The sequence below is a fragment of the Hyperolius riggenbachi genome, chromosome 2 (assembly GCF_040937935.1).
Source record: "Hyperolius riggenbachi isolate aHypRig1 chromosome 2, aHypRig1.pri, whole genome shotgun sequence".
In the NCBI taxonomy this organism is placed as follows: Eukaryota; Metazoa; Chordata; class Amphibia; order Anura; family Hyperoliidae; genus Hyperolius; species Hyperolius riggenbachi.
Genome location: NC_090647.1, coordinates 253,446,444 through 253,470,143, shown reverse-complemented (window position 1 = coordinate 253,470,143; position 23,700 = coordinate 253,446,444). Strand labels below are relative to the sequence as shown.

Below are 23,700 nucleotides of genomic sequence, written 5' to 3'. Positions count from 1 at the left end.
CCGATTGGATTGCTCCCACACCGCAGTCTTCCGCTGTCTGCAACACCTGTACTGGTCCCGTCACTTCAGCCAGTCGGGCTCAGTCTACGCAGGAGAAGTGCGCCCTCTACATATCTCTCCAGTTGCTGCCGGAGAGATATGCAAAGAGCGCACTTCTGTTACGTCAGACTGCCCCCGACTGGCTGAAGTGACAGGACCGGTACATGAGCTGCAGACAGTGGAGGACTGCGGCGTGGGAGCTTGAGGAGGCCCCAGGTATGTATAAAACTTTTTTCTTTTACTCAGCTCTGGTACACTTTAACCAGTACACTATCCAGCCACTTTATTCCACAAGAGATGACTGTGCATGGTCCTGGGGGGTAGTTAGTGACAAGACTATGTATACTGTAAAGTGCAACGCAAGATGTTAGCACTATATAAATAAATATTATGGGAACTGCTGTGCAGACTAAATATAACAGTATGCCAGACTACTATCTCAGGTCTGTAAACTGCTTAACATACTGTATATGAGTCACAGGCAGAAATTATCCACCCATTATGTGTAGCGATATGAACATAAATGGCACAGTAATTGAAGAGTTGCATACAGTAAATGGACCTATGTATGCCTAGCATAATCACCTAGCATAAGCAATGTTTCCCTCCCAAAAAAACAATATCCAGGAAGGTTTAATAATCGTTAAGGAGGTCAGCTCACAATGGCACAGAAGATCTAGAATCTTCTCTGCACACCATCTGCACCAGTAAGGATACCTGTGCAAAGCAAAATAAGACACAAAACGTCAGTACAGCGACCAGATGAGGCACGTACACAGCTTTTTCATTACCCTCGTCTAATTACACACATTTCTCTAAAAGACTGGTAATTAAAGGATGCAGGCTGATATTCCCTACAGCCTTACAGACAGTGACCAGACAAGAACTCTGAATGCTCTGTAGTCACAGTAGAAAATATATTTGCCGAATAGATAGCTTCCACATAAAAGCGTGACTGAACAGCACAATGATGATATTTGTTATTTAGTCGTATTCTGAGTTGCAAAGATAAGCTTTATGCTTCTAGAAGAGGAAGGCTCTGTTCCCACTTGAGCTGAGAACGGACATTTTTTGGCCATTCTCCTCTCATCACAAAACTGACAGTGAATGGCTCCTATTTTATAAATAGGAGCTATTCAAACTTGTCACTCTGTATAAGCGAACCGCACTTTTGTGCAGTCTGCGATAATCCCAGGCAGGCGAATGTGCTCACCATAATCTATGACTCTCATACTATTTGACAGAGGTGCCTGGCTCTTCTACTGACCACATATGCTATTGCTCCGTTGTTATTGCCTGATGAAGTGGGATCAAACCTGCGAAACGCGTTGCAGTGTCCCCCGAAGTACGTAAATAAACTTGTTTTATTTGCCAGACACATTGGCAATTTTTCTGTCTGCATAGAGAAGGTAAGTCCACCACTGCCTCATGTTTTAAACTTTTTAGACACTTTTATCCATTTGGCTCCTCTGTATCCATACTACACTATAGTCTATGAGAGTAACGTAGCTGCCCCAAACTCCAGCCAGACCACAGCGGACCATCGGAGCATCCACAACACTCCCCGTTCCTGCTTGCCACACTAGCTTCAGCACGAGAGTGAACCGAGCCTAGTTCTTCTCCTTAGCCGCCAACTTGCAAAGTCCTTGCACACACGATAAGTCTCTGACTATAGCAATCAGGAAGAATGTAGTAAAGTTTCCTTTGTTAACAAAAATGAAATTTCAGGTCCCCTTAAAGAGACTCTGTAACAAAATTTTCAGCCTTATTTCTTTATCCTATAAGTTCCTATACCTGTTCTAATGTGGTCTGGCTTACTGCAGCCTTTTCTAGTTGCACTGTCTCTGTAATATATCTAATCTTATTTCCTTTGTCAAGCTTTGTCGAGGCAGAGAGGAATGCACTGCTTCTGCTGTGATAGGGAGAAGTTATGCATGCCCCCTCCACATCCCCTGCAGGCTCTGTGTGTGTGCTTTGTTTATCTCTCACAGACAGGTCTCTGCTCTCAGTTTCAGCTTGTCTGAGGGTGAAGGGAGCTTCCCATGCTGAGAAACTGAGAATCCCTGAATGGAGTTCACTATGTAATAAAAACTTGTAGTATACTGTAACATGATATATATATATATATATATATATATATATATATATATATATATATATATATATACATACATACAAACATACAAACATCACTTCCTGGTTAGCGGCCATGATTTTTGTCTGTAAACACTGCCTAAAACTGGCGATTAAAAGCCAGGATCACAGCAGGGAGCAACGGAAATGGCAAAGAGGGATCCAGGAGATCACAGTGACTCAATTGGTATGTTTTTTATTGTACAAATCGGAGCAGTACAGATTCTCTTTAAAGTGAATGTGACACAAGGACACAAGCAACTAAGTGCTACACTGTGCATAAGCATGCACACATCTGGGCTGTCATCCTGATCCTGCTGTCACACCACTAATCAGCAGTAAGCAAGAAGTGAGCTCAAGCTCTTTTTACCTTACTAGCTGCATACTTGCTCCAGTTCAGTAACTAAATATCCAGTGAGTCCAAGAACATTATCACAGTGTGAGGCTGGGCGGATCTCCGGCCTTCTTCCAGTCTCAATGCCCCAATTTCTTCAGAAGTCTTCATCTTATGCGGCACGTCCCTGCTCTACCAAGAGACGACCGCTCACGTTGTCTCAGCACTCAGCTACACCCAGGCCTTTAAGTGCATAAGGTATTGAGACTGAGGCCTGGAAGGCCAAAGTACCACCAGAACTACACTAGACATATACTAACAGGCAGGATAGTGGAAAGCATCGAGAGATGAGATAGTGATGTACAAAAATGTAATCCTAATCAAGTCCAGTAATAAACCAGGAGTCATACACAGGAGGTCAGATAATGAAGGTCCCAGGGAATAGACAAGAGCAGGTCAATACTAGATACAGGGTCGGTCCATGCGGCAATCCAATAATGCAGTCCAAAGATCAGGCAAAAGGGAATATACAGATAATCCACAGAAATCACACCCAGCAACGTAGCACAAGGCAACTATTCGATATCACAGGCGAGGGATTCTGGAGGACGCAGACCTATATAACCTAACCCGCCCAATCAGGCCAGAACTACATTTCCAGAAGCCTCTGCTGCTTAAACAAGAGAGTGACCTGTTGGTCACTGTCACTTTTAATGAAGGTTGCATTCCAGCGGCTAACACCACCACTGGAGTGCATAGAACAGGTGTATGGCCGTGCACCCATCCAAGGGAATGGGACCACCACTGGAATGCACAGAACGGGTGAATGGCCGTGCGCCCATCCAAGGGAATGCCGGACTGTGCACATCTGCAAGCGTGCACAGCCTATGGAGAAGCTGACTGCTCAGACCAGGTCCAGGAGTTCCCGTGGGAACGCAGCCATGGCAGCTCCCAGGTTCACTGTATGAGGGTCAGGTTAGCTCGTATTTACCAGTCCTACTACAGCACTGCCAGTGGTATAGCCAAGGAGCTCTGGGCCCCAGTGCAAGTTTTATATTGGGACCCATCAAGCACTTTATACAATTGTCCAAACAGCAGTACCAAAACATTTTTTTTTTGTAGTGACCATTTAATACAGTCACTGTTAACTATATGCTAACTGTAAGATGAAATCTAATACTACACAATGCTGCTAATTCCAAGTCAGGAGGCAATATATAATAATATTCATTGATATATTTGATCTAATGTGTTCTGAGTCTACATTGTTATTAATATATTAATATATAAGGCAAAGTCATTCTAGAGGCTTATTCATGTTCATCACATTTTCTACTTCTCCATGTATTCTTTATTACCTATTCACTATTTCTTATGTCTGTTTAACAGGCTTGCAGATCTGTGTCGTTCTGATTTATTTTTCATGATATATTAAAGCAAATCAGTTTGTGACATCGGATTATTATATGAATGCATTTTTTTCAGGCTGAAGCTCACAGCTTCTGTAACACCCTTTAATTGGCACTTGCAGAAATACAATATGTGAGTGGATGTTCATTGTGAATGCGCTCCTAGCTGCTCTGTACTTCCTCTCATCAGTACCTTTCTCTTTTCTGAAGCCTTTATTGCTTTCAGGGCATTTCTGTGGTCTGGTCACAAGAAACCTGGGATGAAATTACAACCTCATCTTTCCTCCTCAACAATAAAGATCATTGTCAATGATAACCACCTAATAAAGCTAATTGAAAACCTCATCAAGGAAGAGAACAGTGGCCGGAGCAGATTAATGCAGCATGGACGGTTTTCATGCTGGAACATATGGAACTAGATCCACAGTAAATCTGTGTGTGTTCACAAAATGTCAGTGTAATATAGTACAGGTCTAGCTAGAGAGGATTGCGTTTCAGGCTCTTCTCAGCACATAGCAGTTAAACGCCCATAGTGCGGGGAGAGACCCAAATCTGCACTATACAAAACCTGTTCATTCTTTGTGTGCTCTCATGGATCAACAAAAGTCCATACACTGTAAGAAGAACGGCAACTGAGGCATCAATCCAATTGCTCAGGAGATTTTTAATATGCAACACCAGCACAGACATAGGAGTAATAGGAGTAATCTGCATAGGAATACCGGCCTCACAGCCGCTTCATGGATGCTTCCATTTCTTCAGAGACAGCTGGCGATGTCCTTTTTAAAAGGGCGTCCACTATAGCGCCCGTTATTTGTAGCTGCAGTTCGCATAGCAGGTGGCCCCTGTGCATGCTTGCATGCTATTATAGCGGGTGCCCTTCTAAAAAGGATGCATTTTAAGGGGGGGGGTTAAGGTTAGGTGCAGGAGGGGGGTGGGAGGTTAAGGTTAACTGCCCAGCCGGGGATTAAGGGTTAGGCACCACGAGGGGGGTTAAGTGTTAGGCACCACCAGGAGAGGGTTCTGTGTGAGAGTAGGGAGAAGTTAGGTCATAGCATAATATTGGTAAGATCAACAATATTCTACTAATTGAATAAAGTATATCCTTAAATTTACCGATATTCTACTACCGCTATCCTGCGCCACTTTCAACCTCTACCTTTTTCAAATGTATACATCCAGGCTGCTTTCTGCTCTTCCCTGCCAGTTGATTAAGGTGAATTCTGCACAATTTACGGTGTGATAGCCTGGCTAGTGCTCTTAACCAAAGGATGGATGGCACCACCCAAATCCAAAATATGAAAAGTCAGTGTCACAATCAGCACTTCATTTCAGTTAATAAATTTATTGCAAAAAGCCAACATTTAGAGATTTCACACAGACCCCTTTCTGAAGGCTAAACAAAAATAAAACAGTCAAGAGAAGGGAAACGGTATGCTTGCGAAACAGCGATGTGTAGTACTAAGCAACTACTGTGTCTAAATCTACCTTCTCGCTGGCCACCCCATATGCACTCATGTTGTCCTTGCTCAAATGCCATACAGCTCCTCCCACGAACTAACACACAGTGCATCTTTATCAGAGGTCCCCACACTAGCTTGGGAGCTACTTTGAAAATCACAAATTAAAAATAATCTACCAGGTGGAATCTACTCACAGATGCAAGCCACTACTGTAGCACATGCACAGCAGCAGCCCATCAGTGATTTCCACAAGCCACTAATTCATTAGAGCAGGTATGTCAAACCGGTCCTACGAGGGCCGAGATCCTCACACATTTTTGATACAGCTCAAATGAATTGATGGGTCTGAATCAGGAAAGGTGTGGTCCATCAGGTAGAACACATTCCTTTCTTTCTCAGTCCATCCTAAACACTGGCATGGATCTGGCCCTCCAGGCCTGGAGTTCAACACATGTGCATTAGAGGCATGTCACAGGGTCCTCATTTGCTACCAATTAACCAGAGGATCCAGTTAAAATTCTTAAGCAGCCCATACACTCAGCCGATTTTCTGGCCGACCGATCGATCCCGATCGATCGATCGATCAATCGATTGCAAATCGGTTGGCCAATCGACCGATCGACGGCCGATTTCGATCGATTTCGATGGATTTCCATCGAACTTGCAGGGTGGAAAATTTAGGTCGATCTGATGAGATTGCTTATCAGTTTGCATTGGCCTTAATGGAAATCTGATGGCAAAAAAATGCCATCAGATCGAATTTCAATACATTTCAAACTGAAATCTATTGGAATTCTATCCTGGTAAAAATGTTCTAAAAACGCATCAGATAGATCGTCAGATGCATTTCTTATCTATCTGCTGCCAATCTGACGAGTGTATGGGCACCTTAAACCCTAATCTACCACTTGTTTCCAGATACCAACCAACCGAAATCTGAGATTTGCACATGAGCTTCTTTTGTCCTCTAGAATCAGCTCCTCACATTCACGTATACAATATTTGTATTTTCTGGAATCCCCTTCCACAACACATCCGTCACTCTCCAATATATCTTTAAACACTCTACCTTGTGTCATTTCCCTTTTGACCTCTGGCCAAGTTGCACTCCTACTGGATAACCTAAACCACACTGCTTCTAGGTATGAATACTGTATATTACCCTACCTTTTACCACCCCCCCTCCCCCATTCCTTAAGACTGTGAGCTTGCAAGGGCAGGGTTTTCTTACCCTTTTGTGTCTTGGAATTTGTTACACATTTTACTCATATTACTTTTGTCACTGTAATTACCAAATCTGTATTTTGTACTGATTCTGTATGTTGTAACAACTCTGTATTTTTTATATTGGTGTATTCCATTGTCTGTATTATTTTGTACCCCATGTTTGTTTCTTACATTGTACAGCGCCACAGAATATGTTGGTGCTCTATAAATCAATAATAATAATAAGCCAAATAGAACAGTGCTTTACCAAATAGAGTCACAATATCATACTTACAATATCATACTCAGCGTCCAGCAACATTGTAATCAGCAGCATAATGCTTGTTAATGTATGGCTCTCTAACTTGCAACGTCGTAATACTCTACACTGTTGGGCAAAACTTCAGGACAGCATATAGTGCCAAACGCATCCAAGTTAAAGAGACAAAGTACAACACATACATCACTCAGGTGGGTAGTGTGGAATCTACCCAAAAGTCCTTTGCAATCTAATGCTGGATACACGCGGTTCGTTCCCGCAGTCGATTTCCGTCGATTCATTTATTTCCGACATGTCCGATTCGCGTTTCGATGGATCGTTAGGTCGATTTGCCATACTTTACATGACAATCGACCTAAAAATCATCAAAATGCGCTCGGAAATGTTTGGGAATAATCGATTTGTCAGGAATCGAGCGGCACATTCGATGTGGGAACGAACCGTGTGTATTCAGCATTACAGTAGATCATGATCTATGCAATGAGCACCCCAAACCACACTTACGGACATAGCCCCAGACCTTACCCCCAATAACAATGTCTTACAAAAGCACTTGCCCACCCCTGCAGCATTGGGTCACTCTAGACACCCCAATGCAATTATTCAGCATTGAAATTAGCTCTAGAACTGATAAAGGAATGATATCAGGAAAATACTGATTGTTTACCTAATATACTACAGATTGAATTGTGTATGACAGGCTTTACACTGAGGACACTACAAATATGAGAAGGGAAGGTCAATCAGATGCAAAAAAATCTGAAGTGAGGCAGGATTGTTCAAGTTTTGTATATCAAATCCCACCTCGTCTTAATTCCATTGTTCCATTTTCAATCTGCATATATTTGCATAAACTTGCATCTCATTGACCATCCATGATAAGACATGACGCTTAAAAAATACAGCAATGCATGCTAGCATACTGCTAGGGCTAAATGTGCTCTATTGCTTTTTTTATACTGATCACAGAGAAGTAAGACTTTCATATCAAAACAGATCTTTGAAAAGTGGTATAAATGAATCATGACTTATATTCGCTGCAAGAAAAATCATGTCATTTTGAAATTCTAATATGTTCCCTGCTGATCCAGTAAAACCTATCTGGAAATAAGTATGTATACAGGTAGTTGGTGAGATTCTTTGCAGCTCACGGGTAAAACCATTGAGCCACACACTGCGTTTTATTGTCTTTTGTGAGTGCCCAAGTGTGAATAAGCTATATTGGAGAGAATTAGAAAGCATTTTCTTGTAATTTTCTCATTTTCCCAGCATTTTGAGCACTTGCATAAATGTACCAAATTCCCATCTGACAAACTCCACAGTCACACCACTGTATCCATATGAGTTAATCTTACTGTACACTTATCCAATAAATCATTTCAATGTGTCATGATGATTTGCTGTAAGTTAACCAACCAATCACAGTCTAGTGTTGTAAAATCCGAACAACAGAACAGGATTATGACTGTCTGTTATTCTGGGTACACACGACGCAGTTTCCCATCCGATCACCGGGAATCAGATGATTATTTCTGTCATGTCTGATCTGCTCCTGTTCGATATCGGTGTTGATTGACGAAGCTATCACAGAAAAATCGATCCCGTTATCAATTGGGAGCATTTTTGACATGTACACCCAATGCAACTTCCTGTCAGATTACCTGTCCATTGAATGGGAATTTACATCCTGTGTACCCAGCATAAGTTCTTTATACATCAGTATTTGGCTTAGTTGTAAACAAGCACTCATATAAGTGCAAATACAAGATACAATGTATGTATTATGACACCTGACATAATAGTGTAAAGTCACAGGCTATTTGCGTGAGGATATATTAGCACCTGAGGCACATACGGCAGCCCAGCAATCTTACTTTTATTAGAATTATGCAAATCTAGCAATACATTTGTCTTGAGCTGATGTAGCAACTATTATGTCCACAAAAGCAAGTACAGTATCATGCCTGTGTGCAGCAACATTAAGGCCTCTTTCACAGTGCGACATTAAAGTTGCACGTTACAAAATGTTTCAATGCAGACTAACGCACAGCAATACTAAGTCTGTGCGACATTCACAGTGCACACGTTGCGTTTGTGTGTAACATTATTAGAAAGTGCTGCATGCAGTGAGTTATACACGTTATTAGCTGCGTTGGACTGTTTGCACATGCTCAGTAATGACATGGAAGTATACTTTTCATTACCTGTATGCTCTACTGTATGCGACAATAATGGGGCATGAAGTTGCGTTGCAACTTTTTGGGGGCATTGCGTTGTAATTTACGCTGCGACTTTAACGTTGCATCAAAACGCAACGTCCTACCTGTGAAAGAGGTCTTACCATGGGACATATTACATAACATACCGGGCCTAACTTACTGGGGGACAGTACCTGCACTGAATTGATGAAATGGCTGTGTTGTTCACTATAAAATGGTTATAGTTTGCACCCCCCCCCCTTGGGTCATATCAGATCATAGTCAGGGTTGGTAGTAACTTTATGAATCAGAGGCTGAGAGATTATATCTCTATACACAGCATTTTTTTTATGAATCTAGGTCAACCTGAGTTATTCTTAAAATGAAAAGGTTTTCACTTGGGGCAGCTGCATGAGGTTATCACACTACTGCTAATTTACTAAACTTTTATCTTCCAACGCCATGATTTAATATGACCCAGGCGAGATTTGTAGTCATTTGCCGACAATTAAAAAATCCAGTCTAGGTCTGCTGGATCGATTCTGATATCCCATTTGGAGATGTCATAGTAAACCCATCATATTACAGAATACACACAATAAATGTGCTGCTTTGAGATATGGAGCATTATCTTACCGTACTATACCTGTCCCCTGTAACAGTTCAACTCCAGAGCCTATTATGCAATGCCGAGGTGGCCACTACAGCCTGAGACCTGGATAAAATATTCCTGCATTTTAATGAACTTCACCAGTCATCCATGTCTCCAGAGCATCTTGTTACATCCTCCACTCTGAGATTAATTCCTTAGTCAATGCATTCTCCTATTGCATTTCAAGGGTACAAGCAATTTCCACACAAATACAGCATTTTGCATATACACAATAGCCAGGAAAAAGTAAACTGTATAAAGTGTAGTCATTGCAAAGTGCAAGGTTACTGCTTCCACATAGCTATACTAGATCAATAATTGTGGCAGTACAATGGTGTGAGGCAGCAGGACAGAGTGTACATAACCTGGTTTATCTGAAGCTGAACCCTAGGCAAGCATAGCTAAACTATAGCAAATCTCCAGTACATTGCCTTCAAAATATGTTTACATTTGTGCAGACAGTCTTGTAAATGAGGCGCTTTGAGTCTGCTAGGAGAAAAGCATGATATAAATGTTCTGTGTCTTGTCTTGACAGTCCTGCCATAGAGCCCAATGGAAATAACCAGGTTTATGTTTAGCTTCTTTCTGGTTCCTTCGCACTTTGGCCTTTGCATTACATTGCACAAAATTGTTGCATCCCAGTGCAGAAGCAATGATAGTCCTATTGGGCTAGCACACTGATCGCAGCATGGCATGGCAGGCACCAACGCAGTAACCAGGGCTCAATTTTGGCAAAGGCCACAAAGGAAGAGGCCTTGGTTGGCTGAAGCCCGGGGGGCACCTGAACATGAAAGACTGGTTGCTACATATGAAAGAAGAAGCTGAAATGGGCATCAACACATGAAAAAGGGAAACTGATGCTCAAGGGAGCTGTTCATGAAAGAAAGGGGGTGCTGTACATAGGAAATACACATGGGAGAGGGTCTGACCATGGAATGGGAGGGGCAGGGCTGCACAAGTAAGGGGAGCCACAACATAATTGGCGTAGGGGCATAAAAAGTATGGCAGTAACGTTAACAGTACCAGGTGCACATAAATATTAGATGCGAGGCATACCTGAATGGTACTGTGACACTGATTGAGCAAAAAAGTAGAGACACCACTTATTTAAAAGTAAACCAGTCCAACAGTGACGTAAAAACTCAGAGTTGCTTATGTAAGGAACACTCAGCTTCGCACAACATAGTTATCACGGAAGTTAATGTCAAAATGGGTAAGATGAAAGATTTAAGTGACTTTGAACGAGGGATGATCGTTAGTGCAAGAAAAGCTAATGCTAGCATCTCTGAAGCAATGACTCTTTTAGGATTTTATTGCCCAACAGTATTTTGGGTGTTTAGAGAGTGGCAGTTGAGAAAAAACCTCAAGTGATAAGGACTATTCTGGTCAAAAAAGGCTGGTGAACGAGAGATGTGAAAGGCGAGTAGCTTGTGTGGTCTGCAACAACACGACAAATTACAGCTGAATTCAATGCAAGTGCATCACAAAGCATATCCCAAAGCACTACAAGATGGACTTTTCATAGGATGGGCTTTAGCAGCAGGAGACCATCAAGAGAGTCATAGAATAGAAAAAGATGCCTGTTGTGGGCCCGTGCTCGATTGGTTTCAAATTGGTTTGAGGAACATCAATCAGAATTTATCCTGCTTCCATGGCCCGCTCAGTCCCGGACCTCAAACTTATTGAGCATTTGTGGGACAAAGTCAAAAGATCACTTCAAAGGTTAGAAATGCCACCATCCAATCTGACCCAACTTAGAGCTGCCATTATGCCAGCATAGGCCAACATTCCTCAGCAACAGTATCAGCATCTTGTTGAGTCCATGCCAAGAATATTGGCTGTGATCAGAGTTAAAAGTGGACCAACTGCTTATTAGAAGGCGTCTTTAACTTTTTGGCCACTCCGTGTATGCACTGTATAGCCGCACTGTACCGTCAAGGTGTGATGCAACATTTCAGAAACATTGCAGATTGAAGAATAATCACAACAGAATTGGAAAAGTGTATAAGTGTATAAGAAACCTTACTGTTAGTCTTTCAAAGTGGGGAGTTGCGGTGTGAAGCAACTCATGCGGTATGGTATTGCGCTTATATTCCTTTACCACAAAACTGCACATGTTAACAGGTACAGTGAAGCATATTTTTCATTGACTGTATGCTTTAGTGTATTTGGCGCAATGAGGCCGTAATGTGCAGTATGACTTTTTATTTCCATTGCGTTCCTGTTACAGGGAACGCGACGCAACATCCCACTGTGACTAGGGTCACACTAGCATTTTTAAGCACCATAACAGCCTTAATTTTAAGAAGGCAATTACACCAAGCTTTCCTATAATAAGCACCGCTAAATCACAGAACTGCCCTCCTAAACTGAATGTATTGCGCATGGACATACATGAAGCCAGAGACAGAATTAGCTACTAATATTTACAACAAAGAATTGAATCATTCTTCATGGATGCAAAAATGCATTAAATTGTGTGTTTTTTTATATTAGTCTGGAGTTCATCTTGAACAATGCAAACTGAGAAGATAAGTATCTAACATAAGGCAATGAGAATTCCCATATCCACTGTTTCAACTACTCTAACCTGTTGTTATGTAAAATAGGATCCATTTCCATTAGTTGGTGTTCTGTGTACTGTATATCATAATAACTTGTCTGTATAAATAGGCCATTAGTGTAGCCTCCCAGGTTGTAATAGAGGCGAGCGGCCTCTCAGCATGCCAGGAGGTACTTATTCTAAGCACAGTGGGCACTTCAGCTTGTGACAATCCATCAGTTAGTTTTAATAGGAAAACAAATAGATAAATCGTATATCAATACAGCATAAGTATTTTGGTTAATTCAATAAAACATAAAGCAATGTTAGAAAGGCTTTAACACAAAACTGTAGAGTACTCCTCACATGTGAATGGGGCACTTGATGTACAAACAGAGGGGAACATGATGTAACAATATTGAGAAACATTGTAACAGAGAGACAAGAGGGAAGCACAGAGAGATGAAAAGTGACAGCCAAGAGTGGGAGGAGACAGCACTGCTCCACTATAAACCAGCTCACTTGTCTGGATATAAAAATATGAAGGGAAGAAAAAAAAGAGAGACATATACACAAATACACACCCACATTCTGACCTCATTGAAGTTTCATATCACAAATCACACACACAGACAATCCCTTCCCTCTTCCAGTCTTCCTGCAGCCAGTGTGTATAAATAGAGCAGACAGGCAGACGGGGAGCCGGGGAACATGACAAGCCAGCGAGCCCGGACCTCCCCGAGTCACGTGTGGACAATGTGCTGCTGCCTCCTCCAGCCTCACACCACAAGACATCATCACACAGAAAATGCTGCAGGAAACCACAAAGTTTCCCTTTTTCTTACCAAAAGAGGTCCTCGTAGTTCTGTGAGAGATCTTCCCCGAGCCGCCTCTAGCAGCCCAGATGAGGAGCTCCTCCAGGAGATAAAGGGAGAGCAGGGCTCTGGTGCTGCTGTACAGGGGACTTGTAATTATTCACAGATCAGCACCAATCTCCCCCGATCCGCAGTGCCAGGAGATATGGATCTGTCTTCAATCAGCCCCCTTTCCTCCTGTCTGCAGAGAGGGCTGTGGAGCTGAAGGGGGGAGATCCGTTCCCACCCCCTCCTCCCAAAATAAAAATCCCTTTTTGTGTGCCTGTGTGTGTGTGTGTTGCAGGGAGTCCCTTTGTTCTATAATCCCAGTAAGATTGAAAGCCATTCGCCCCGTCTCTAATCCCAGCCCTGCTCAACAACAACATCTATTGGCTGTAATTTACATACAGGATTAACAAACCAGCTTCAAGGAGGAAAGAGGAAAAAAACCCAGAAGACAGAAAGAAGAAAGGGGATAGGTGGAATGAGATTTGCGCTGCTCCTCTGTCACAGCACTATTATTATAGACTAGCGAGCTGGCTGCAGATTGAAGATTACGCTTTACATTGTGAGCAGCAGTGCAGAACGAGCATTTGTTTCACACAAGGCAGCCAGGATGTGTGCTGTCAGATTACAGATTACTGGGCTGGGTGCAGCTGCATACACTAGCCAGGCAAGGCTCTGCTGCTCCTACTGCTACTGTTTGTCTGTTTACTATTTCGTTTTTCTCCTGTAATTACTCACAATAGTTATATAAAACCCTTCTGTGAAGCAGAATATAGTGGCTATACAGTCACAGCACAGCATTATAGCTGGCAGATCAGATGTGCGTCTCTTGTTGCAGTGATGCAGTTGTAGTAGCAGTAGGACACAATCCATGTATGTGCAGATTATACTGGTTATACGTTCATACTACAGCATATCACATGACACTTGATTGTTGCAGTAATTAGTCTATTATTATTAATAATAGTAGTGGTATATATAGCCCTTCTGTGCCTTATACTGGTTAAACAGTCAAAGCACAACATAACATGCCAGAATTGTAAAATCTATTATTATCAGGACTAGAAATAGTAGTAGTATGCAGCCCATCTGTGAAAAAAATGTGATACAGTCAAGGCATACCATCAGTCAGAACTGAACCTCTAGGCCTTGTTTACATGTACCATTTTTCAAACTGCATGTGGTGTTTTTTCAGGCATATGGAAATCAGTGATTATGATGCAGTTGAACAAACCAGGCATCTAGCCACTCTCATATTATTACGTCTGTAGTGACCTTCATGCATGATTCCAGTACTCCATAGCGATATACTGTATGTAGTAGATGGCAGTTGCTGCTACCTGGACTTTGCAGTCTTTTAACAGCTTGCAATTGTGACACCTCCTATCTGTGTCCATGTGCATGGTACTGTATAAAGGAAAGTGGGAGCAGCCATTTGTCTTTACCTGGAAATCTTCCTTAAAGGGAAGCTTACGTGAAATGTGACAGGATGAGATAGACATGTGTATGTACAGTGCCTTTTTTCTCTGCCTGAAAGAGTTAATATTCAGCTATGCAACTGACAGTTTTTATCCAGTGTGATCCGTCTAGTCTGGGCCGAAGCCTGTGCCTATTAATTTCTGTCAATTTGTATTACCTGTAAATTTGCCCACTAATGGTGCAATTTTCAGTGAAGAATCTCCCAAATGATTAGATAAATGAGTTTGGAAATAAATGTCGTAAAAAACAAACCAATCTGTACTTTCTATCCATCACAACCAATTATAAAAAGAGGTCAAAGGGTTTACTTCCGGATTGTCTGCAGAAAAAAATGCGCTGATCTCCAAAGAAAAGTGTTTACAAAAGCATTTTACAAAATCACAAATCGCTCAAAAAAGGCTGGAAAAATCGCTTTGAAAAGCGCTAAAAAAAGCACTCATCACTTGCGATTGTGCTGACGATTTATAATGTGAACTAGGCCTACAGTTTGTGCTGTGTGTATATATATCAGTGCATTGCAGAATCTTAGGGCTCAATTCTCAAAGAATGCAAAGAATTTGAAATATTAACTGTTGGCTTTCTGCACCATATGCACACTGCTTAAAACTAATCATTTTTAAGCAACAGCAATTTTATTTCCAGTCAGAAAACGGAGATGAATTAAAACAGCCATTTGTGAGGTGGTTGGAGAACTGTTAGGCCCCGTGTTAAAACTGAAAGAAAACTGATTTTCAAAGTAATGTCCATATTTTCCTATGGCACAGTTTCCACTTAATGTATTTAACTGAAATCTTTTTACAATGCGCTGCTATGTAAAAACGTGTACCAACGCGTACTAACGCATACTAAAGCAGTGTAAAAGGGCCCTTAGGAATATGAAACATTTTTTTGAATGTTTTAAAGTGACACAGAAGGAGAAAAGCTATTATAATTACTAATACCTCACATTATTTTTTAACTGAGCTTTAAATGCAGTGATGCCACACATTCTCATTTCCAACAGTAGCTAAATTTCATAGTACAAATGAACTGCAATTATTTTTAATTCCTCCTCCCATTCATTTGTGTTGTACCCTGCCCATCCTATGTACCTGTGCTGTACCCTTCCCCACCCATGTACCTGTGCTGTACAATGCCCGTTCTATGTACCTGTGTTGTATCCACACACTGTAGATGCCTGGAGAGCGCGTGTAGCAGGACAAACAAACCTGTAACTTAAGCCGGTGCCTTGTCCCAGCCGGATCGCTCCAACGGCTTTAGGTAATACCCAGAAAGACACAAGAGACGGCACACCACTGGCTGCAAACAATTTTGCTGTATTGGAACAAGTACACTCAATTTTGGAAACCTCATAACCTCCTAAAGAGATTGGGGCACTATTTAAGGAGGAGCCCATATTTTCGATTAGAAGGGGTAGGACCATTCAGGATAGTGTCAGGCACACTGACACTTCCAAGTCAATAGTGTGCACAGGGGTGTCTGCGGGCTTCAGGCAATGGTAAGTGTTGTGGGGAGTTCCTATGGCTGGAAGAGTCACCAATCCTCCAAAAATCCAGTCAATCCACACAATTCCCATAAGGAACTCGACCCTCAGCACAACGTTTCGGGCGAAGTGCCCTTTGTCAAGTGCTCGCCCGAAAAGTTGTGCTGGAAGTGATATGCTGTGTATACTCGTGTAACACTTTAATAAATGATCATCGTTGGATAAGCATCCGCTGAGGGTCGAGTTCCTTATGGGAATTGTGTGGATACACTGACACTTCCCCCAGGAGGGAGGAGGCGAGCACAGGCAAAACAGGGACACATCCGTGTCTCAATTGCAATGTGTGCAGTGGCATCATTAAAGGTGAGGCTGTTTGTCACCCACACACTGGGCGCAAAATTACTATCAAAGGAAGACATTATTGTTCTACACCCTGGGCTATTTATGGGCTTAAATGCCCTTGCGGGCTAATGTATGTTGGAGAGACCACCAGAGCAGTGAGGACGAGGATACAGGAACATAAGAGGGCCATCAGCAAATTTGCTGAGGGTGAACGAAAGAACTATGACACCTCGGTAGCGAGACACTTTGCTACTCTGGGACACAGTGCAGCACAGCTGAGATGGTGTGTTTTGGAGTCACTAAACCCATCTAATAGAGGGGGTGATTTAGAGAAACTACTGAAACAAAAAGAATCCAGATGGATACACATGTTGGATGTAGTAGCCCCGAGGGGTATGAACGAGAAGTTACCTCTCAAATGTTTTTTATAAAGAGATGTTGGTATACTGAATTATAACTCTACACTGTATGATTCTTAGATGCTAATTTAATGTTGCCAGTTTATACATGTTATCTATTTATTGCATGTCAATTTTAGGTGGAGTAGTGGCAGTCCATTGTAGGAAGTGCCTGGATGACGGTCAGTCCCTTTTATGTTTTATTGGTAGCCTGTTGGAGTGCCATATGACCGTGAGGACTTTTTCTAGGGATGGACATTGGTGATTATGGGAGAGGGTGGAGTTAGCCATGATGGGTGTGGTTGCCCTCCTGATGATATATAATGGTGTATGTATGTTTCATTTGCTGTTTAACACCTGAGGAAGGATGTAATATCCGTAACATGTAGTGTACTTGTTCCAATACAGCAAAATTGTTTGCAGCCAGTGGTGTGCCGTCTCTTGTGTCTTTCTGGGTACCTGTGTTGTACCCTGCCCCTCCTATATACCTGTGCTGTACCCTGCCCCTCCTATATACCTGTGCTGTACCCTACTCCTCCTTTGCACCTGTGCTGTACCCTGCCCCTCCCATGTACCTGTGCTGTACCCTGCCCCTCCCATGTACCTGTGCTGTACCCTGTCCCTCCTATCTACCTTTGCTGTACCCTGCCCCTCCCATGTACCTGTACTGTACCCTGCCCCTCCCATGTACCTGTGCTGTACAATGCCCGTACTATGTACCTGTGCTGTACCCTGCCCCTCCTATATACCTGTGCTGTACCCTGCCCCTCCTATGTACCTGTGCTGTACCCTGCCCCTCCCATGTACCTGTGCTGTACCCTGCCCCTCCCATGTACCTGTGCTGTACCCTGTCCCTCCTATCTACCTTTGCTGTACCCTGCCCCTCCCATGTACCTGTACTGTACCCTGCCCCTCCCATGTACCTGTGCTGTACAATGCCCGTACTATGTACCTGTGCTGTACCCTGCCCCTCCTATATACCTGTGCTGTACCCTGCCCCTCCTATGTACCTGTGCTGTACCCTGCCCCTCCCATGTACCTGTGCTGTACCCTGCCCCTCCCATGTACCTGTGCTGTACCCTACTCCTCTTTTGTACCTGTGCTGTACTCTGACACTTTCATGTGCCTGTGCTGTACTCTGCCACTCCTATGTACCTGTGCTGTACCTTTCCATTCCTATGTACCTGTGTGATACCCTGCCCCTTCCATGTGCCTGTGCTGTACCTTGTCACTCCTATCTACCTGTGCTGTACACTGCCCCTCCTATCTACCTGTGCTGGACCCTGCCCCTCCTATTTACCTGTGCTGTACCCTGCCCCTCCTATTTACCTGTGCTGTACCCTGCTCCTCCTTTGTACCTGTGCTGTACCCTGCCCCTCCTATGTACCTGTGCTGTACCCTGCCCCTCCTATTTACCTGTGCTGTACCCTGCTCCTCCTTTGTACCTCTGCTGTACCCTACCCCTCCTATGTACCTGGGCTGTACCCTGCTCCTCCTTTGTACCTGAGCTGTACCGTGCCCGTCCTATGTACCTGAACTGTACCCTGCCCCTTTCATGTGCCTGTAGTGCACCCTGCCCCTCCTATCTACCTGTGCTGTACCCTGCTCCTCCTATGTACCTGTGCTGTACCCTGCCACTTTCATGTGCTTGTGCTGTACCCCCCCCCCCCCCAACTCCTATGTACCTGTGCTGTACCCTGCTCCTCCTATGTACCTGTGCTGTACCCTGCCACTTTCATGTGCTTGTGCTGTACCCCCCCCCCCAACTCCTATGTACCTGTGCTGTACCCTGCTCCTCCTATGTACCTGTGCTGTACCCTGCCCATCCTATGTACCTGGGCTGTACCCTGCTCCTCCTTTGTACCTGTGCTGTACCCTGCCACTTTCATGTGCCTGTGCTGTACCCCACCACTCCTATGTACCTGTGCTGTATCCTGCTCCTCCTATGTACCTGTGCTGTACCCTTCCCCTTCCATGTGCCTGTGCTGTACCCTGCCTCTCCTATGTACCTGTGCTGTATCCTGCCCCTTCCATGTGCCTGTGCTGTACCCTACTCCTCTTTTGTACCTGTGCTGTACTCTGACACTTTCATGTGCCTGTGCTGTACTCTGCCACTCCTATCTACCTGTGCTGTACCTTTCCATTCCTATGTACCTGTGCGATACCCTGCCCCTTCCATGTGCCTGTGCTGTACCCTGCCCCTCCTATGTACCTGTGCTGTACCCTGCTCTTCCTATGTACCTGTGCTGTATCCTGACCCTTCCATGTGCCTGTGCTGTACACTGCCTCTTCCATGTGCCTGTGCTGTACCCTGCCACTCTTATGTGCCTGTGCTGTACCCTGCTCCTCCTATGTACCTGTGCTGTACCCTGCACCTCCCATGTACCTGTGCTGTACCCTGCCCATCCCATGTATCTGTTCTGTACCCTGCCCCTCCCATGTACCTGTGCTGTACCCTGCCCCTCCCATGTATCTGTGCTGTGCCCTGCCCCTCCCATGTACCTGTGCTGTACCCTGCCCCTCCCATGTATCTGTGCTGTACCCTGCCCCTCCCATGTACCTGTGCTGTACCCTACCCCTCCTATGTACCTGGGCTGTACCCTGCTCCTCCTTTGTACCTGTGCTGTACCCTGCCACTTTCATGTACCTGTGCTGTACCCCGCCACTCCTATGTACCTGTGCTGTATCCTGCTCCTCCTTTGTACCTGTGCTGTACCCTGCCACTTTCATGTACCTGTGCTGTACCCCGCCACTCCTATGTACCTGTGCTGTGCCCGTGGCCCATATGCAATTCATTTTTTCACCTGAGTTATCTCCTAGGAGATAATTTTCATCCTCTCTGTAAATCACATTTTCAGCATTTTACAATTTAAAAAGTACCCAAAAGTTGATGAAGAAGTGCTATCCAATTTATTTTGAGTATTTTATTGCTTGCTGGTGACTTAAAAGGCATTTTATGACAAGTTGTAAAAATATCACCAAGGTGAAAAAGTGAATTGCATATGGGCCTTGTGTGTAAGGCTGGGTTCACATATGACATAGCATGAAAGGTTGCATTCTATGTCATGTTTTATGTTAATGTTGTGTGTGTTTTTACTGCGTTTGTGATGCGTTTGCCTTTGCGATGCGTTTTCCATGTGCTTTTATATTTCCATTTATGCAAATCACTTGGAAGACAACATGAAATGGAAATACAGCAAAAAAAAAATATTTTTTGGGAAAAAGCGCATATAAAAAGCATGGAAAATGCATTAAAACGCTATGCATCTGCGTCACCATAGACTTTCATTATGTGCATTTTGGCAGCGTTCCTGCATAATATGCAACAAAACCAGCATTCTAAAAACGCATACTGTAATTTTTTTCTGCATCTTATTGACTAACATTGCTGCATAGAATGCAGCGTTTTACGCAACGCTAGCGTTTCTGCTATGTGTGCACCCAACCTGACAGAAACCCACAGCACCTGCATTGCTCTGCATTGTAACCAGTGGCGTAGCTAAGGAGCTGTGGGCCCCGATGCAAGTTTTACAATGGGGCCCCCAAGCACTCTATACATAACAATTGATGCGGCGCACCAAAACCCACCAATGGCCACTACAGTGTCAGAGGTGCAAGAAGGGGATGGGGGAGCAGCTTGTTAATGATTACCACTATTCAAAGTATCTATAGAAGGGATTATCATGAGCACAGGACCAATAGAGAGCTAATACTGTAGTTGAGGGAGGGCTCTCCGGGGCCCCTCTGGCCCAAGGGCCCCGATGCGGTCGCTACCTCTGCACCCCCTATTGCTACGCCCCTGATTGTAACACACACCCCATTCAATTACAGAGAGACAGCACTGCATTGAGCACAGAAATGCATGCAGAACTGCATTGTTCAAACTCAAGTTCATAAGAGCACAATGCATAAGATAGTGCTGTCTATGCACCGTCTGATGTCCTTGCATATCTCACATTGGGCATGATTTAAGTGCAGCCGCTACTATGTTAATTAACGTAGTAGCGACTGCACTAGTGAAGTATCGCGGTTGCGATACTTCAGAGCAGCTGCCGAATGTGCGTTGCTATGTAAACAATGTGCGTAACTAAGTAAGACATGCTATGCTGCAAGAGAGAGCGTAGCCTGCAAAACAGCGGCAAGTTGTTTTTGAACGAGGGCTGCTGGAGCAGCGCTCTTTTGTGAATCAATCTCATTGGCCCATATGCAATTAACTTTTTTTTCCGAGTTTTCTCCTAAATGATGTTTACGCCTTGACATAAAATGCTTTTTAAACCACCAGCAAGCAACAAAATATTTAAAATAATTTTGAGTCTACTTTTTTAACTACTTTTTGATTCTTTATCAATTTGAAAGGGCTGAAAACTTTTTTGAAGAGAGCATGAAAATGTTTCTCCTAGCAGAAAACTTGCTAAAATCAACACAAAATCAGTGCAAAAGTGTGCCCAGGCTGTGAACCAGCAAATTGGAGAAGGAATAGATAGACCCTTCGAATTCTCTGAAAATCAAAGCGTTTGAAAAAAAAAAAGCCTTCTAACCAGATTAAAACTAATATAGATAGACTTAATCCATAAGGGAAACTGAATTAGCAGGATGCAGTGTAGCAGAAATAAGCAATAAGCTATGGAGGAGGCTTACAGAGGTCTGTTATCAAAGAACAGAACAGGTAAATAGAAGGGGGAATAATTGTATTAAACCTTGCTGAAGGCAAGGCACGCTACATCCCCACAAACAGACTGACGCATTTCTGACCATTTGCAGAGCCTTAGTCCTGCAGCTATGATTAAGGACCTGTAAGAGGTCTGAAATGCATGAGCTGGTCTGTGGGGATGCAGTTGGTGTTCTTATGACCTTGAAATGAAGTAGTTTTTAAGATTCAAGCACTTTATTGTAACACAACAAAATTACTTTTCATGACAGCCCCACAGTGCATATACAGAACATAGTGATAGTAACAAAGGTGGAAATTGAGGAATTATACAGTTATGCCAGGTATTTCAAATATTTAAACAATTTGTACACAGTGTTAATTATTTCAGAGAAGAGTCAGAGTTTAACAAGTTTATGGCAGATGGGAAAAAGCTGTTTTTCAGTCTGTTTGTGTGGATGTGGATTGTGGATTAAAACCTTTACCTGATGGAACAAGATCAAACAAGGCATTTCCGGAGTGTTGTCCTTGAAAATATTATTGGCCCTTCTCATACAGTGAGTCTTATACAAGAGTTCAAGAGATGGTAGTTCAGTGCCGATAATGGCTTTTCTACCAGCCTTGGTGCAGCTGTTGTACCAGGCTGGCATGCAGGTGGTAAAGACAGTGCATCTGTAGAAATTGACCAGCAGCTTCTGTGGAAGGTTAGCGCCCCTTAGCTTTCTCAAAAGTTATAGGCATTGTTGTGCTTTGCCAATTACAGCAAAAGTGTTGCCAGCCCAGGACAGGTCCTCTGTGATAGTGTCTCCCAAAAACTTAAAGCTGGAAACTCTCTCCATAGCCTACACGTTAATCATTATCGGTATGTGATTGGTCTTTTTGATGGTCCTGAAGTCCACAATAACTTCTTTGGTCTTTATTGTATCTAATAACAGGTGGTTAATGTCACATGATGCAATCAGGTTCCTAACTTCTTCCTTGTCAGCAGCTTCTTCATTGTCTGATATAAGCCCAATGACAGTTGTATCATCTGCAAGTTTAACAATTATGTTTGAGTTATGGATAGGCTGGCAGTCATGGGTGAAAAATGCTTTACACTGAATGCTGAAAATGTGATAAGTTTAAACTGATCAGTTGTTCTGCAGGTTGTGCATTTTGAAAACGTTTTCAGCAGGGCTGTGGAGTCGGAGTCATGGAGTCGGAGCAATTTTGGGTACCTGGAGTCGGAGTCGGGGAAAAATGCACCGGCTCCGACTCCTAATGAATTTAAACTGTAATTAAAATAGACAATATGATAAAATATTCTATTTCTCAGATAATAGTCATCATAAATTATTTATATATACAGTAATAGCTCTGTTTAGTACATAAAAATGAAATAAACCAATCAAAAAATAGTTACTTGTGCTGCTTCAATAAAGCAGTCCTCGTATTTTTAAAGTCAGATACACATATCTGATTGTGACTGTACAGTATATATGATGTGTACACAGGAATCTCTTATATATACTAAATAACATCTATGCTGTAAGAATAAAGCCTGATGTGTAGCCGTGTCACTAATAGAGATGGTCAATGAGATGCAAGTAATTCTGCGCTGATGCTGGTTTATGCAAATTTATGCACTCTCTTTGCTCATGAAATCAAATAATTTGATATGTTGTTAAAATTTGGTTTGGTGACTACGAATTAAAGGGTACCTGAGATGGATGAAAAGTAAAGTTTTATACATACCTGGGGCTTCCTCCAGCCCCCTAGAGGTGAATCATTCCCTCACTGTCCTCCTCCGCCACCTGGATCTTTTGCTATGCGCAGTCTGGCCATGTGCCACTTCCACAGCCAGGAGCATTCTGCACCTGCGCAATAATGCTGCGCAGGTGTAGTACGCTCCCAGTGGCAGAGTGTGTGCATGCGCACGTACTTAAGTACCTGGACCCATAGCATAAGATCCAGGTGGTAGAGGAGGACAGCGAGGGAATAATTAGCCTGAAGGGGGCAGGAGGAAGCCCCAGGTATGTATAAAACTTTAATTTCATCTGTCTCAGATTTACTTTGTTACACAGTAGTACTATACTCTACATATGCACTCCCCACAGAGCTGCAGGGAATCCACTGAGAATGTTGTGCACATTGAACACAGAGGTGTTGTCTATCACCCATAAACATGGTTCAGATTGTGCATAAAGAATGTGGAGGAAGAATCCCCTCATTCCCCTGCAGAGTACCTGCACTTC

At 43.2% G+C, this 23,700-nt stretch overlaps 1 protein-coding gene across 2 annotated transcripts in view; it reads right to left on the bottom strand.

The window, feature by feature from the left end:
- Nucleotides 1-13,430, bottom strand: part of GTF2IRD1 (GTF2I repeat domain containing 1) — a 157,898-nt gene extending 144,468 nt beyond the window's left edge. Inside the window, exon 1 of one of the 2 annotated variants that reach the window (XM_068268532.1) lies at nt 13,102-13,430. The gene's annotated coding sequence lies outside the window, so the exon portion shown is untranslated. Of the gene's footprint in view, nt 1-12,852; nt 12,955-13,101 lie in introns of those variants that run through there. The other variant, XM_068268533.1, reaches the window with a different exon arrangement.
- Nucleotides 13,431-23,700: the final 10,270 nt, after the last annotated feature.